Genomic DNA, 18592 nt, shown 5'->3' with positions numbered 1-18592 from the left:
TTTCCCATTCTTTTTTGGCACAATCACTATTGGAGACACCCATTCTGAGTGCTCAATAGGGTATATGAATCCGCATTCCACAAGCTTTTCAATCTCTTCTTGAACGATCTTTGCATATTTAGGATTCATTGGGTAGGGTCGTTGCTGAACTGGTTTAGCCATGCTATTCATGGGGATTGTGTGCTGCACCACGGAAGGTGGAACACCTTTCATATCATGATATGTCCAAGCAAATATATCCCTGAATTCCTTGAGAAGTTATTTAAGTACACACTCCTCAGTTGCTGTCAGATCTTGTGCAATGAAGAGAGGTTTAGACTCTTCTCCTGGGTCTGCTAACTCTATTTCCTTAACTATCGTTGGACCATCATAGACTCCATTGCTCCCATCGATAGGTTTTCTTTGAGCCTTTGTATACACAACCTTAAGTTCCTCTGTGGTATAGGATTTGAAATGTTCAGGTGCAGGGTGTAAGTCTGTGGGGTCCTGTTGTTCTGTGGAGTGTGATTTAACTTCTGATTCCTTTTGTTGTTGAGCTAACTCTCGATTTTGTCATCTCCTTATGGTACGGCTCAACCTTGGCTTCTTTGTAGCCTCTAGTTGTGCGATGTCAATGGGTTGTGGACTACACCACATAACGCTTTGAAGGTATTCACCCCCAGTTATCTAGAAACTTTCAATGAGCATCACATGCCCCTATATAATTAAGCCATTCTACGGTATATTTCTTTTCATTTATTCTAGCACACACATTTGCTCGATATCGTCGCCTCTTATATCTCTTACTCTTCTTGTTTAATTCTCGATTATGGTCAATTTCTACTGAAGACTCACTAGATGAATCACTACTTGTGTCTTCTGCTCCCTTGGATAGATTATCATCTAGGTTACCACTGGGCCCTGAATGGTTTGTCCCCACATTTGCACTAAGATTTAACTCAGATTCTTCGTCCTCAGAGTCAATTTCAACTGATGATTCTGACCCCAAATCGTGTGGGCTATAGTCTTGTGAGGCGCTACTGGTTTCCATGCCAGTCAAACTTTCATCTTATAGATCATCAGAAGCTATATGCATTGCTTCTAGCATGTTTAAGGGTACAAGTGGTGGTATTTCATCCCCCTCAGGTGTTACCCAGGTCATCCCCCTATTTCCCCAAGTGTCTATGGTTGCTGCTAGGTGGACCCAATCCACATTGTCCGACTCAGTCATCCCAGGTAGTATATCCATATAAGGAGAATCTTCCCCAACATCAGTGTCCGCTTTACACGTGTAACAATACTGCAATGGGGCCGAGTGAACTGTGGTGTCAGATCTATGATCAATTATAAACCTGTTCCTAGAGGATGTGCTCGACCCGTCACAAGATCCACTCGAATGACAGAATCTTGGAATTGGAAGTAGACATGGTTTTTAGACCAGTCATGCACCATTTTTTCTTCCCTCATGAAAGGACGTCCTAAGATCATCTCCGATGCCATAGTGTGTTTGGAGAAATCCATAACAATAAAGGTAATCCTTATTTTATGTCCAAAGACCTTGATCTTGAGATCTTCTAGCATCCCAATAGGTTTAACAATAGACCCATTGCCCATCTTCACTACTATGGTTGTGGTCGCAAGGTGAGGTCTTCCCATAGTTTCCCAGCAATTTTTAGTCACAATGCTAACCCCAGCGCCACCATAAAGGATTCCCTTCACAGTTAATCCCTTAGTAGTGATTGGTATGGCCGCATTGGATTCATCACCCTCAAAGTATTGTCCCAACTTGTTAACAAGTATTTCTATAACAAGGTTCTCATTTAGGTTGGGTTGTGGATCTAAGTGTTCCTCCTCTATTGGCATCTCCCCAGCTCCATCCATCTGTGCAAATTGTGGTAGCCCAAACTTCAGTTCTCCATTGAGGAAGGCTCGAAGAGCTGAGACTAGCTCGCGGTCTTTATATAGTTTGGACATGATGGTGGTTCTAACTTCTGAAGACATGAAATCCATCAATTTGGCAATGTTTAACGGCACCTTTTGTCCTTGAGTCCCTTGATGTGGGGAAGATGGGATCTCCATTTCTTCGATAGGATCAGGTAGTCCCTCTATAAACATTCTTTCCATCAAGAAGTGAGTACGCCCACTTTCCCATGACTTTAAGTCACTTTCTTCTTGGATGACACTAGGTATGTCAAAGGGTCTATGGACTTGGTGAGGTTGTTGTTGCGTAGGGAACACGGTGTCTGTAATCTGGATCTTCCTAGGTGCTGGTTCTAGATCCCTTTGAGTATCTTCTACCAAACTCCTTAGTTTCTTAACTCGCTCAATCTCCTCTATAGGGTTTGGGTAAGTTCCTATCTTCTTTTTGGATCCTGGCCATTGTGGCTCATGAAGATCTTCCTTGTTGGTTTCTATGTTAGTGGTCGTTTTGGTCTCCATGGTTTCACCTGAATCAGAATCTTCTTCAGCGTCGTTCATATATACGGGGTCGTCACCAGTCTCTATGTTGGTCTTTGAACTGGGGTCTGACTTTGCTGCTTTTTGCGATCTCTTTCTTGTGTTTTCTTCTTTTTTGAGATTGGGCAATTGAGATGGTTCTCTTTCCTCAAGAATATATTTTGTTGTTTTTGGAGCATCATCGTGTGAGTACGTTTAATGGTACACGGGTGTACTTGGTGATGGTCCTCGGTAACTTCATCAAGTTTAATGGCGTGATCTTCGGTGCATTTGGATTTTTGGCAAATGGCCATCAATGATCTTGCCACTCGATTACACCATGAGTATCGGCATTGTAGATGAGTCATTGATTGGTTTGCATTAGTGTGGGTTGCATTAGTGTGGCGTTCTTTTGTAGCCTAATAGGACACTTGGCTACACAATGTGGACCTCCACACTCATTGCATTGAAGAGGTGGTCTCTTAGCAGTGTAATTGATATTTTGGCCTCTTGCCGCAAGAGCAACTACTTGATATATAGGTTTGACTTGTCCCCAATAGTCCTCCATGTAGTATTGTGGACTTTCTTCAAGCACATCCATCCCATAGGCGATATTAGGATCTATATCTTCCTCATAGCCTTCCAAACAAGAAATAGATGACTCACAACCCACTTGATTCACAGAAGTGATTCTCGGATGTGGTGGTTGCGGTCCTAGCACTGGAGGTGGTAAGGGTGTTGTTTGAACAACATTTTGGGCCCTAGGGACCATATGTTGTGATGTGTGTTCTCAAGAGGTGGGGCCGGCATCAGGCACTCGAGGTTGGTCTATTGGACATTGCACGCTTAAATACTATGCAATCCTTAGCTTGATGACCATACCTTCCACAGACATTGCAGTTCCCATTGAATTTTACTCTAAAAGTAGGGCATTCACTGGTACTATGCGGTCCATAGCATACTGAGCACCATTGTTGCTCCCTTCTTGGATACATATGATTGTTTTGCGGAGCACGATTGTCTCTAAGGCTCTCTTGAATAGCCTTGGTGAGATCTGCTAAAGTCATCTCAGATATCTTTGGCTCTTTAGCAATAGGCTTTAGGGTCATTGGTTGATGCCCTTATGCTTGCGAGCTAATAGATTTAGGCTCAACAGACACTCTTTCTCCTTGAATCATTAAATTATCCTCCAATTGGATTGCACTGGTGGTGACTGCTTCCCAAGTGGTGATACCTCTAATGACTAGGCCATTGTAGATATCCTCATGTCGTAATCCCCTAATGAATCTATCAAGCAATTGGTTATTGTTGAAGCGCTCATTTGGATTACAACGAGAATTCAAATGCTTCAAGCGACTTATAAAGTCTCTCACCGACTCTCCTTCCTCTCGTTGGGCTTTCTGGAGCTGAGAGGCTACACCCCAAAGCACTCCCTCTCGTATGTATTCTTTTAAGAATAGTCTCCTAAGAGTAGGGTAAATCGTTTTTTCTTCCACCCTTAGGGTTCTATACCAATCCCCAGCCTTTCCACTTAAGGTTAGGCTTAAAGCATTGCTCTGATGTAGGTCATTGTGTTCTCCTAGAGAATCGCATATTTGTTCAAACACTTCGATATGCTTTCTCACATCCCCGTCTCCACTTAATTTTTGTGTGAGCTTGGCTATTTATACTGCCTTACTTCTAGGCTCACTATCAGGCTTGTTACGCATATTCTCAATAATAGATCGACCAATAGCTTGAGGAAATGTTGCCAAGTCACCTAAGTGAGCAGGCACCGTGGGTGAAGGTGCTCCAGAGACTACATGTGGAGTAGGTATTGGCATTGGGTTTGGCACATAGGAAGCCCTTGGGTTCCACGTTGGGTACGATGTTGTGCCATGTGGTGGTCCATAGTTCATATGAGTGGCCCTAGGCATAGCAGACGTCGGATGTGACATGCTAATGCTAGCCGGTATAGTCCCATGGAAATAAGAACTTGTGTATTGTGGTTGTGGAGCATAGGTAGCTGAAACAATGGGAGGGGTAGGGACTACATGAGTACGTGGACCCATAGTTGCATACGATTGGTACGCACTTGTAGGTACTATTGCAGGCATTGAGCTACCGTGTAGAGGTGCTTTACTAACAAACAAGGTCCATGGTGTGTTTCTTAGCATGCCCATCATTGGGGTAGGCATGGTATCCGTGGTGTCATCCAGGGAAAGATGAGCTAGACTTGGAAAAGTAAAGCTATCACTTGTGGGCTCAGATTGCATTGAGACCCCTGGCGAAACAACATATGGGGGATCGATGGAACTCACTGGGGGAGTCTCCATTTGTGATAGAGTGGGTTGTTTCCCTTTGCCCGTGTCTAAAAATCGCATAGGACCCGTCGAAGGTATGTTCATTCCTCGATTTTGCCTCTCGGACTGGATAATCCTATGGATGACACTGCAGATCATGTGTTGTTGCTCCTCTAAACTAGTGGCACTAGATGTGGATTATACAACTTCTAACCAGCCCACATGGTATGTGTAGCCCATGTATAGGTCGGTCAAAGTCTCCGTGGGTAGGTCATATTCCCAATTTTCATTGAGAAATACCCCATCCAAACTTGGTGTACTAGAGGGTTGCCGTGAGGTGGATGCAATGTTGCTTCCCGTGTTTTGACTTTTAGTCACCGCTACCTTAGAGGCGAGTTTGGAAGGTGATAGCTCGGTAGGGACCTCATTAAATGAGGTAGGTAGAATGTCTACGTGGACACTCTGAGGGAGTGTGGGGTCTACAGGAGATGTGAATAGTGATTCTACTTCCTCACCCCCTTCGTTTACTTCACTAGCCGTAGGTTCAGAGCGCGTAGCTCTACTAAAAGTTTCCATCAAACGGCTAAAAACACTAGTTCCTGGTTGTTGGGCCCAACTAGGTACGGTTTCATTTGTTCCCCCGGGGCTTTGTGTAAGATTCTCTTTCATAATATCGTAGTCAGAGGAAGAGTCGCTCGCCGCTATATTTGGGTCTTGGGTTGCACTACCTTGCGTCCCCGCCGAGGGCATATATCCTAGCATGGAAGGATAGTGAGTACCCCCGTAAATCGAAGCATTAGATAGTTGTTCGGACTCTAGCACACGACCAGAGCGTAGATGCATGTGCTTTGGGTGCCCTACAAGTGTCGGCAAGTACCCTCAAAGGTTACTTGCTTTGTTTTGTGGGTATTTTGCACCCCGTTTTCTACTTGATTTTTTCTTGTTTTTGATGTTTTTTGAGGTTCAAAAAACGGATTGGGACGTGTGATAGCTCGAAACGAGCGTATCGCTTAGGAGATCTAGGCGCACTTTACAGAACATTGTTTGACTATTGGAAGCTCCCAAAGTCCCTAAAACAATCAATTTCTCCTAGTTTCTACTTGGGCACATGGCTTAAAATAGAAAGTTGAAGGGTGACTTGTGGAGGGAAAGGTGAAGGCTTTGCCCCACATGCTTTCTCCTTTCACTTGAGCACTAGCCTATATATAGTGAATAGCATTTACCTTGTATTATAAGACCAAGACCAACCCAAGCTCAAGCTCAAGCTCAAGCTCATAAAATGATCCCGATCTATCTTTTTGGGACAAACTTACAACTAATTTTTGTGTGGAAATAAATATTCCCCTCACAAGAGAGCCTTGCGCATGAAACCTCACCCAAATTTTTTATTTTTTTTTCAGCAATTGCTTTTTTTTTTCTGTTTTTTGAAGATAATCTTGACGAAAACGTGCTGATCTATCGACCGTGAAACTGCTGCGCACTGAACTGAACTAAGTGCAGATAACATGATCGTGCAAACCAGATCTGAGCCGTTCCGACTATGCAGAACACAAACTGAACTAGATGTACCAAAAATGAACTGAATTGACTGTGCTGAACCGAACTGTAAGCAGAAATCGAAATGTGCAAACTTGCTGTGAGCTCAAACAGAACTGTGTGAGCTGCAGAAAAACTGTAATAGACTGTGCAAATAAACAGACCTTTCGTACACTAACCCACAATAAAAAAATCTTGCAAATTTACACCAGATCTGCGCACACAGTCACCAGGATTCTCTTTCTTCCTTCCTACTTAAGCTTAGTGACTCCACGGGGCAGCACAGAGTGCTTCTCGAAGCTTGGTGCAGGGCAACTCCCCGGCAACGGCGCCAAAAATGTGCGCATTTGCCACACGTGTCAGAGCTAGGGACTTGCCTAGCACCGTGTGTGAGCCACGAAGGCTGCAAGCAGACAACTAGCAAGCCTAGCAAGCTCACAGACAGCAGGGGTGTGTCACTCACCTCCTTGCGCTTGTCGCCGTGAAGGATTCCTCGCCGCGAAGAAGAGAGAGCCGCCGCCATACTGCGCTCAACCGCCTCGCCGCCGCAGATGCTGTTGCAATGCTCGATCACACACACACTCTCTCCCTCTCTCCCTCAAGCGCACACACACACACACACACACACACACCTGTGAGCACACAATAGAGATGGGGATGGAGATAGGGCAAGAGCCCTTCTTCTATTGCATACTGAGAGAATAGGTCAATTTTAGGTTTAGGTGACTTTTACATGAGCTCGCCCCATTCACATTTGGGCGCCCATGCTTAGCCAACTAACCCTTACGTGTTCCAGTTAGAGTGTGCCTCTCATCGGCGATCACTCTACCCTTTTCCTATTGGACCGACAAGCCCGGTGCCTGACTTTACTAAATAAATAATACGGTGTCCGTCGTAGGCGATAGGGTGTCTGTGAGCCACGAGGGTTAACAAAGCTACGATGCCACAATCCTAGATTCGTGAAAGTTTTTGGGGTATTTTCCTATTTTTTGAGTCTTTCCATGTACTTTCCTACGTAACGTAGCCCTCCTACTCATTGGACGTGCTCTATTTTTCTCTCTGGCCCTCCAAATGACCTCCGAAATTTCCTAATGACTAAATCGAGTTGAAGCATAGTGATTTCTCCTAAAAACTTAGAAAACTTGCATATGAGAAATTTTAGGGGCAACTTGATTATACTTGAAGGCTTTTACACTCAATTTCTCTATACTTTGTAGGTTTCCTCACCTTCAAATCTATAATTTAGAGATAAATTTCAAAATTTGCAGGTGGAATTACACTAAATTGAGGAGTTTTCAAGCATTTGACTATACCATACCTTTTTTCAAACATTTTAGAGGCAAATATACTATATTTGAAGTTTTTTGCACTAAACTTCTCGACACTTTGTAGATTCTCTGAACCTTAATTTATGTTCTCTAACCTTTGTAGGTTTTTTTTAAAATTCTCTTAAGAGCTTGATTTGAATTAACTAAAAAAGAATACATGTTGGCCTTGGCATATCCTTTGCAGAGGGGTCTCCAACCAATACAACATATACACACTATGACCCAAAACATACCCGAATATTTTTGCAAGTACATTGTACTTCTATCAAGGACCTATTTTCTTCTTCTCGGCAAGCCGCTTCCTCTTGCTTGATAGAAGCCATTCTCAAGTAGAGATAAATCTCAAAAAATTTAGATGCAATTATACTAAACCTAAGTTTTTTTCTCCAATCTTTGTGGGTGTCCTAACATTCAAATTAAATCTTAGGGGTGTGTGGCCCTTCCTAGAGAGAGAGAGAGAGAGAGAGAGAGAGAGAGAGAGAGAGAGCCTTTTCTTGGCACCCAATCCACTCTCTTTCTTTCTAAAACCTTGGTCTCCTCCCCCTCCCCCCCTCCAAGCCCTTTCCTTATGTCACGTGGAAAGGGTCTCCAAGGTGCATTAAATGGGAAAATTTGAAGGTGGGATTATACTAAACCTAGGTTTTTCTTGAGCACTGAGGTACACGATAGATTTTTACTACTATTCAATAGTACATTATCTATACTCTTTATAATGGAGTTCAAAAGATTAGAGGAAGGAGAGGGCCTCCACGCGTTGTTTTTTGGTTGATTTGCATGGCATGTTGGATCAATGCCGAAGTTGAGTTGTTGAGTCCCTGTTGGTTCGTCCTCCTTACCATAGACACACTAAAGAACCTTTGAAAATTGAGTAAATTAGTCCAAGTTCTATGCGATTCGAGCTTCAATGACCTTCAATAGTCAAAATTGTATGCTTGGCAACCTGTTGTCAGCCTGTGTGTGTGTGTGTGTGTGTGTGTGTGTGAGAGAGAGAGAGAGAGAGAGAGAGAGAGAGAGAGAGAGAGAGCTTGAGCTTTGCCACTAGAGTGGACAAAGAAAGAAAAAGAGTGACGTGAGTCATCGGGACCCAGACGAAGACCAAGACCTTGATCATGATAATGATAATGTAGAGGTGAATAAGGGACAAGCATTGTCCATTGGTGGAGCGTGTTTGGTAGTAGAAGACGTTTGCTCAAGGCATTAGGTGTGCATGGGTTTGCTTGAGCCCCTAAGAGTTTGGTCTGGCAGCAAGAGATTTAAGAGCTAAGGGCTTAGGTGGGAGCAGTTGTAGCCACAACTCGGACATACTGTGTGTGTGTGTGTGTGTGTGTGTGTGAGAGAGAGAGAGAGAGAGAGAGAGAGAGAGAGAGAGAGAGAGAGATGTAGGATCCCATTCGATTGTCCAAACATAGGGGACACATTCTTCTCCATGCTCTCTCTCACCCCCCCATCAATAGCAATGGCACTTCCATGTACATTAGAGCATTGTGGGGGCTGATGTATTGAGAGATATTTACATGCAAGTTATGTGGTGAGTAGTAATTGAAGAAAAAAGTTAAAATGGGTCCTTTTCTTACAATGGTGAATACAAAAAGACCTTAATTGGGGATGCAAGGATGCATAGCATCTTAGCATTGGATGCATTTAGGCTCCTAATGTTGTTTTAGCTTCTACAAGCCATTGCCACCGACTACATTAGCTTCATATATTTGGAGAAGCTATAGATGTTTTACATTTATTACTAGGCATGTGTGTGTATGTGTGTGTGTGTGTGTGTGTGTGTGTGTGAGAGAGAGAGAGAAGAGAGAGAGAGAGAGAGGAGAGAGGCATTCTTATCTTCCTAGAGTGACTCCAAGGACTACAGTTTCATCCTCCTAACACGTGGACACGCAGACATACACACACACCTGCCTATATATGAATTTGTGTGTATGTGTGTGTGTGTGTGTGTAAGAGAGAGAGAGAGAGAGAGAGAGAGAGAGAGAGAGAGAGCTCCAATAATTATGCTTTTCTTGGCCGCAGCAGTGCGGGGGTCACATACTAGTTCCAAGTGGAACACTATCAATACTCTCTTTCTACATGTATAGTCTCTCGCATTTCCAAATCTCTCTCTCTCTCTCTCTCTCTCTCTCTCTCTCTCTCTCTCTCTTTGATTTTTGATAGGCACCCTTGCCTTCCAAAATTCGTAAAATATATAGACATTTAAGTGTGGCCCACATGTTCACTCTTAAAAATTAAAAGAATGAAATACCGCACAATTGGTAAAAGGTCCATTAATTGGGAAATGTCTCTCCCTATTTGAGGTGCCAATGTCAGGTTTGGTTTTTGTTGGGATTTTACCTACTCTAAGGCATTTATCTCATTTTCAACGGATGAAAAATGTTAGTTACCTTTTAAAAAATATCCCCTAGTAAGATGGAATCCCTATGAGCTTGACGATAAAATCTCTCTCTCTCTCTCTCTCTCTCTCTCTCTCAACAATGTGGATAACAATTCTTGCATTTATAGACATTTAAACGTGGCCCACAGTTTCACTCTTAAAACTTAAAAGAATGAAATACCCCATAATTAGTAAAAGGCCCGTCAACTGGGAAATGACTCTCCCTTTTTGAGGTGCCAATGTCAGGGTTGGTTTTTTTTGGGACTTTACCTACTCTAAAGCATTTATCTCATTGTTGACGGATGAAAATCCCGACATTTAAACGTGCCCACAGTTTCACTCTTAAAACTTAAAAGAATGAAATACCCCATAATTAGTAAAAGGCCCGTCAACTGGGAAATGACTCTCCCTTTTTGAGGTGCCAATGTCAGGGTTGGTTTTTTTTGGGACTTTACCTACTCTAAAGCATTTATCTCATTGTTGACGGATGAAAAATGTTAGCTACCTTTTAAAAATATCCCCTGGTGAGATGGAGTCCCTATGAGCTTGACGATCTCTCTCTCTCTCACACACACACACACACACACACACACACACACACACACACACACACACATAGACTATGCAATAGTCTCTCTCTCTCTCTCTCTCTCTCTCTAATGTGGATAACAATCCCTTCATTTGCATGCATGTTTTCAACGCGAGACATCCTTCTCCCAAGTCGACGCATGAATAGGCGAGCGTTTTTCTTTTTCTCAATCTCTTTATATAAATACAAACTTTAATAAATCTTTAAATAAAAAATGTCAAAATTAATCTTGAAAGAAGTCTCTTGAAAAATTAAAGCCAAATATTTTTTCAAAAATAAATTTTATTAAATAACTAATCTTCACTAAAATTACTTTTTTTTGTTATGTGTATTTTGACTTTACGTTGTCAAAAGGTTTTCATTTCCTAAAAAGGTCTTACCCTATTCTATTTAGAGTAGAAAGTCTTTTCACTTTACATTGTCATCATGTCAATAACTTTTCATTTCATACAAACTTACCCTTCACTTTAACATTATAAATCTTACCCTTCAATTTTTCTTTCAAATTGGATGTTTTGTAAGGTTGTTGAGCAGCAGAGGATCACACCCACATTTTTGCTCACACCCATCATTTTGCAACCATTGATTGTAATAAATGTCTTTCCGACATTAATTTTGATTTGAACCATTCATTAAGTAACGGGACTCAATTGAGTTTCCAGCTTGTAATCCCGAAGTAATTTCACCTGTTGATGTAAATAATTAGAGATGTTCTCACCTCCAAGGCTGAGGTATATAAGTTTTCTTCCAACTCGTGTGTCGGAATAGAGCGTGCAGCATATCAATAGAACCACAACGAGTAAAGCTACACATTAGTACCATCGGGGTCAAGTTTCGGTCACCTATATTTTTTGGCCTGTCTTCATACGCGTTTACCGCACGGAGTGGTTATAGGTTGATTTTACAATTCAAGTCTTTAGGGTGTTGTTCTTACCTAGTGTATAGACTTTCCCTTGAGTTTGAGATCGATTCGATGATTCTAGATCCTGTTTCGTATAGCATTCGTTTGTAGTACGGATTTCAGTCACTTGCGTATTTTAGAACTTAGATTTGATTTCCTTAGTAGTGAATTCATTAGAAGGTCAGTAGGTGATTTGACACCCACCTAGTTGTTTCCATGCGCCTGCGGTCAAGCTTCGTCCTCGTCTGACAAATTCTGTTGTTGTTGAGTTCTCGCTATTTAGCTTCCGCTAGCGGCGTAATCGCCTTAACATTTGGTCCTGGGTCTTCCGTGTTGACAGTATTTTTAGTTTAGCCTAGATTAGATTGTTTTTGATGGTGTTTAAGTGGTTGTTGACATAAAAAGCATTTGCTACTCCTTGTGTGGTAGTAAATCTCTTTATATTTTCAATTGCAAAAAATCCATTTTATGATTAGAAGTAGCTTAGGTAGGGCCTGATTTGATCCTGATCTAGAGCTATCAATTGGTGTTCTATTTGCTTGATGTGTTTGATTGCATGTTAGATCACTGAAAAAGTCGCTTTGGTAGTGAAATATGCAATAAACAAAGTTCAGAAAAATTTTCTGTGTAACTGATTGTTGCTGAGCACTTAAAAGAGCTATTGGAAGAGTTCTGTGCTGAAAAACTGGAAATCTGCAACTTTAGACATCATACGCGTATGATGTCTTAGGACCTAAACAGAGACTAAAATTGAAAATTTGACATTGCCAGAGTGTTAAAGGGGGGTTTTACCCTAATCAACTTAAAACAAGAGCATTAACACTCAAAGAAACCCAAAAAGACAAGTCGGAGTCCAAGAAACGCAAAGAATAGGAAATTTTGGATTCAATCTTGTTTTTACATTCAAACCTGACAAAAACACTTGAAACTCAATTATAAACATTGGAGAAGGCTTAAAACCAAAAATAGTCAAAATCTGGGACAAAAGACATCATACGCGTATAATGTCTTTTGCACATCCACTGCTTATTTTTGAATCTGACCTGACAAGATTGTTCAAACTGTAGAAGCATAAATATCAAGTTTGACCCAAATTGATGAAAAAGACATCATACGCGTATGATGTCTTTGACCTAATTTTGGACATATTTTGATACTTTGCTAACACAGATCCATTGTAATAGCTGTCTAGAGGTTATATTTCAAGTTTCATCCCATTTGGATCACAATTGACCCAAAACAAGTCAAAAGCGGAAATTGCCAAGAAAAGCCTAAATAGCCATAACTTGCTCAAACAGAGTTCAAACTGAATTTTGTGAGTGAACAGAGCATAAGGGGCTACTGAGAGTGAGCATAACCAAAATAGTCAATCTGTGAAAAAAGACATCATACGCGTATAATGTCTTTTCAGCATAACTGCACAAAATTCTCACTTGATGAAACAGAAGTTGTCCAACTGACAAGATTAAACAATTGACCAAGTATCAATCAGTTTGGATCAATCTGACCACAAAAACTGGGGAAAACAAATTGCCGAGACGGAAAAGTTAAGTCCTTTAGGGGAATTGATGAATTTGAGATCGGGCAGGAATCTCCGAATAACAACCAAAACAAGGGGAACCAGCAAGTGTCATATCAACCGAGGGAAGTGTAACCAAAGTTGGTGCAACCATTAGAGCCGATCTTTGAAGGAAGTGTTTCTGATACTTCTTCGGAGAGATCTTACGAGATTTTCACCGAACACTCGAACAATCATCAAACCCTTCCGCCACATGAAGCTATTGTTCATAAAATACCAGTACGACAATGAGCAAGGTGCCAAGATCACAAAGATGGAATGGACCGCTATTGTGTAAAGATAGAAGATAGACCTAGTGAGTTCAAGGACTTAGTGCCTGTGAGCTATAGCGAGATAGATATCTAGATGACGAGGGTACCATGTACTTGGTAGTCCTAAACCCTAACATTGTGGACAAGTGGGGATTGATGGGCACCAAAGCCAAAGTAGATGAAGAACTTGAGGAGAAAGCACCAATAATGAACTTCCCTATGCGAGGTTAAGAAGAGAGAATGAAACTACAAGGATCAACACTGATAACATCTATGTGGGGCTATACAAATATAATAATGGGGAGCAAGATCTCTATTATAGATGTGAAGAACCCTACACCGGAGAGTTGACAGACAAAAAAAGACTCTATGTCTTTACCTACACAGAGGGATCGAAAGTGAAAATTGCCGCTTACGATAAGTATGGCAGGCAATACTCAACAATGGGCAAGAAAGAATTAGAAGGATATACATACTTTGGGGGACCACTACATCAGTATTATGTTACTTCTGGCTCACATAGACCAGCACCAACAACTGGAGTGCAAAACTCAATGACAATAGGAGGACAAAGAACTCAGGTTGCTGACTCTTTCAGTCAACCTTGGGACTCGAAGCTCGGACCAATGGGATCATTACATTCCAGAGAGTCAATGGAGACGAATCGAGGTAGTGCAGTTCCAATCCCCACCTATACCACGCCAGGACCAAGGTTTGAAGCGGAACCATCACATTTACCTCCCAGTAGTAGATTCAGGGCGGGGGAACCGACAAGGGTAACCCATGAAGTCCATGATGCTAGAGAAAGCTTTAGCCGAGACACAGGAGCAATGAGATTGGTAGCAGATCATAGACGTATGAGCCATCTCAAGTAGCCAAGTGTATGCCAAAGAAGTATGGTGGTTCAGGAGATCCGTATGCACATGTGTCACTCTTTAAGCAAGTCTTAAGAGCTGAGCAGATAACAGATTTCCATACACAATACGAGGGATTTGGTCTTACTCTAGAAGGTACTGCATTGACATGGTTTCAACCAATGAACATAGGGGGATTCCATGACATTGACCATTTGCTAAGAGAGTTTGCTGAGGAATTCTCAAAACGCGGGATTAAGCACAATACGGTCTCACAAATATATGCTTTTAAACAGAGAGAACACGAAAAAGTGAAGGAAGCTTCACTTCGCTTCAAACAATACATTGAGAGATGTCCAGTACGTGAACGACCACAAGATGACAGACTATCTGTTCTCTTTATTGAAGGACTGAGGAACGACACTCTCAAGAAGGACTTGCACTTGAAAGCTTGTACAAGTTTCGAGCAAGTAACGAGAGAGGCATTGTACTTAGTGGATAACTGTACGGTTTATGGAGAGGTGTCAGCGGATACAGATTTTGCATCCAGTAGCTCCTCCTCCGTAGCGAGCGAGACTACCACTAAAAAGAATGTTCAAACAACAACCATGCCAAATGTAGAGCAAATGATAGAAGATGCTCTAAAAAGGATGGCACCATACCAAAAACCATTGCCAAAAACACTGAAATGGTGTGCTATTGAACAAAAATGGACAAATCATCCAACAGAGGAGTGCTATTACAACAAAGGGTATGTAAGGGAGCGCCAATATGCACCTCCTGCTCAATTAGCACCACCTCAGATACATCCAGTACCTCGATACCCAACGGGAAATGTACCAAGACCTATGGGGATAGAAAGACCGCAACCGGTATTGGGACAACAACCACCTTTACCAGGAGCAAGACCAGTGGGCATTAGATATGCACCAACCTTGGAGAATCAGGAAGAACAAGCCTTAGTGCCTGTTCAAGCCTATTACGAAGAATCGGGTGCACACATGTCTCCGACAATGTATTACCCACCAGAAGAACCAAAACAACCAGAACCATGGGGCATGATGGGGAATGTTGGAATACCAACAATTACAAGTGCTTCTGATGAAGAGATACAATTTGGACGCAAGAACATTGATGTTCATAGCTCATGGAGGGTTAACAGGACAAAGACCATCCTATCCACAAAGGACGAATCAAATGGGACCAAGACCAGCACTAGGACCCTGTTACAAGTGTGGAGGTGACCATCTGATGAATGTTTGACCACATACGGAAATCATTAGAATTAACGCTTATTGCACTGAGTGTGGGGTTACTCACTTCATTGAGGATTGTTCAAAGAATCCAAACAAAGTGCAAAAGACGACATTGAATATGTTAGAAACTATTCCTACCAGCAGTGGGTCTGAAAATGAAACTCTGATACCAACGCAAGTTGTTACTAGAGCTCAAGCTAAGAAAACCACTAGAGAACCTGAGAATGGAAAGTTAGCGACTGAAGTGGTTAGTCAAGGACCGCGGAGTCAGAAAAACACATGGAAAGCTAGAAAAGCACGCATGAGGTTGAGAAAAGAACGTGAAGACGCTATTCTAGCTGAGGAACTAAAGCAAACTAAAGCTAGATTAGAAAAACTTGAGAGTCAAAACGGGAAACGAGAGATGAGCCCGGAAAGAACGAAACAAAAGAGTATCAAAGAAACAACGAGCTTAAGCTCAGGGGGATCAGTGCTAGTTGACAAAGTACACGAACCATTGGACGCACTGATGAGAGCTTACGAAGCTAGGTTAAAGAACAACCAAACACAAGAACAGAGGTGGATGACATACCCAAACGCGGAATTGGAAAAGCACAGACTTGAAATGTGCCAGAGAATGATCGAGACTGCACAAGCCTTATTAGAACCACCAAAAGAAACAATGAATTGTGGAAAGGAAAACCCAATTCAGAAAGAGACTATCGTTTCACGGGTAGCTGAAAAGACTCCCAGTGCACAAAAGCCTGAAAATACACAAAAGGATGACCGCATAGTATTGAACACAACCGATCAGGAGATAGAGAGTTTTCATCCAGTCATACAGGGGATTTACGGAAAAGATGAGGATTACAATGAATTTTGGAAACAAGTGAGAGAGGCAAACTTTGCAAACGAGCTAAGTTGCCAAGCTAATCAGACAAATTGGGAAAAGGACATCAGGAATCCTCCCATAGTGGAATTTGAGGCAGGATCTCAAGTAGACTTGGATCTGCAATCTTACTGGGGAGATGGGGGCTCTGTTAGAACAATGGAGAGCAAACCTCATTCACTCAAAACCTTACCTTCATACTTAGGAGAGTATGAAGCAAAATCCGAGATTAGAGCACTTCCCTCACGAAAACTCTCATCAGAAAAAGTCATGGACTCGCAAGGATTGATAGAGATTTTGTCAACACCAGTGACATGCACTATCACTCTAGCTGAGCTTTTGAGGCTAAGACCACATATGTGGACCACTGTAGGAAAATGCTTGGAGAAATTCGGGATAAAATATCCAACATCGAGATTGCAAGAGAGCATGGAGGAGCTGAGCAAGCCACAAAAGAACGCTAAGCCTGTACCCTTAAACAAGGTCGGAGAGTATTGCGAAGGTGAAGAGGGGAATACAACCTTACCAGTTGAATTCCAAGGAGTGAACACAATGGCAATACTAGACAGCAGAGCTGGGGTAGCCATTGCTACAAAAGAAATCTGGAAAAAATGGGGGAAACCAGCAATAAGGAAGACTAGGTTGAAACTCCAATTAGCAGATGGACACATGGAGAAACCTATGGGGTTATTAGAGAAAGTTGTAGTGACTTCTTGCGGCATTGAATACGAACATACTTTTGCTATTGTCGATTTTGCCAAGGAGAATAACTATGGTATCATATTGGGAACACCATTCATGAGACAGTTGAAAATGGTCCAAGATTGGGGCTACGACCACATATACTTGAGAAATATGGAAACCACTACACGTGTGAACCTGAAAGACCATAGCTACAAAGATGTGAACCGAACACCGGTAGAGGAGTTTGATTCAGCTACTTTGGCGGGATCCGAATTTCCAGCTTGGTTAGGTAAACCCAAGGAGTTATGGATGTGTGGAGCTTCGAAATGTGGAAGTCTGAAATGAGAAGAATGTGTTTTAGAAAGGGCTATCGAAGACGAAACTTAGGTAAGAGAACCCTTTCCAGAGGACACGTTTGAACCATTAGAATGGACAGACATTCTAGCAACCCTAGATGTTTGTGCAATTCCGGATGGTCCCACAACGAAATTTTGCGACAAGGACGGGTACGACGTGGTTCCGTACTTCATGTTGAGAACTATACTCGAAAAAGAAACTGATAGAATAGATGACCTGGAAAAGCTAGACGAACTTCGCCTAAAAGCAGTAGCTTCCATCTACGCTCAAAAAAGGCGACAAAAGGAATTTTTTGATAAGCATGTGCGGACTAAAGAGTTTAAAGTTGGGGACTATGTCCTAGTTTACACTCTGAAACAGCATGCTAAGAAGCTTAAAAAGCGAGGGATGGGACCTCTGGTGATTAAAGATCTATCACCAAGTGGAGCCGTCAAGCTTGCTACATTAGACGGAGAAGAAATGCCCAATTGGATTAGTGGATGCAGAGTGAAAAAGTATCTGTTGCCGCTAACACAAGACATGCTTCTCAAAATACATCAAGAAAAGCTGCGTGTCCAGAAAAAGAAAAAGATTGAGGAGGAAGCACAAGCTGAGGCGAAGGAAAGAATGGAGAAAAGAAGACTCCTGCGTCAGAAACAGCGCAATGAAGGAGCAATACGAATAAACGCAGTTAGTATAACAGAAATGGGGAATGACAAAGAAGAACCCATCATTGAATGCAAAGTAGGGACCAACCAAATTAAAGCCAGAGCACTATTGGATTCAGGAGCTCAAGCTAACCTACTTTCACTTAGTTTGTATAGACAATTGACAAATGACACGAAATTACAAACTGCCAAGCAAGAGTTAAAAAGTTACTCTGAGAACTCAATCAAAACTGTCGGATGCACAGTTTTACATATACAGATTAACCAGTATGTGTATCCTCATATGTTTTACGTGGTTGAAGACCAAGCTACACAACATCCATTATTGCTAGGACAACCATGGCAGAAGCAATACAATGCAATGATTGACTGGAGTTCTAAATCAGTGCTTATCAAATACGAAGGTGAAAGTCAATCAGTTAAGTTCACCAAAGGAGAAGAGCCAACTCCAAAGGACGAATCCAAAGACAAATATAAACAACAACCAGAGAAAAAGAAGAAGCAATGGCAACCAAAAGTTGCTATACAACCGGATTACTCTTCGACGAGGAATTCTCAACAGTGGATAAGGAAGACAAGCAATAATATAACAGCTCAACCTTGGAAAAAAACGGAGTCAAAGTTGGTATGGGGACCAAAAAAGGTGGTGCCAGAAAACACAAACAGAG

The sequence above is a fragment of the Adiantum capillus-veneris genome, chromosome 18, assembly GCF_014529385.1.
Source record: "Adiantum capillus-veneris isolate H3 chromosome 18, ASM1452938v2, whole genome shotgun sequence".
NCBI lineage: Eukaryota > Viridiplantae > Streptophyta > Polypodiopsida > Polypodiales > Pteridaceae > Adiantum > Adiantum capillus-veneris.
Note: the sequence above shows the minus strand (reverse complement) of the source record.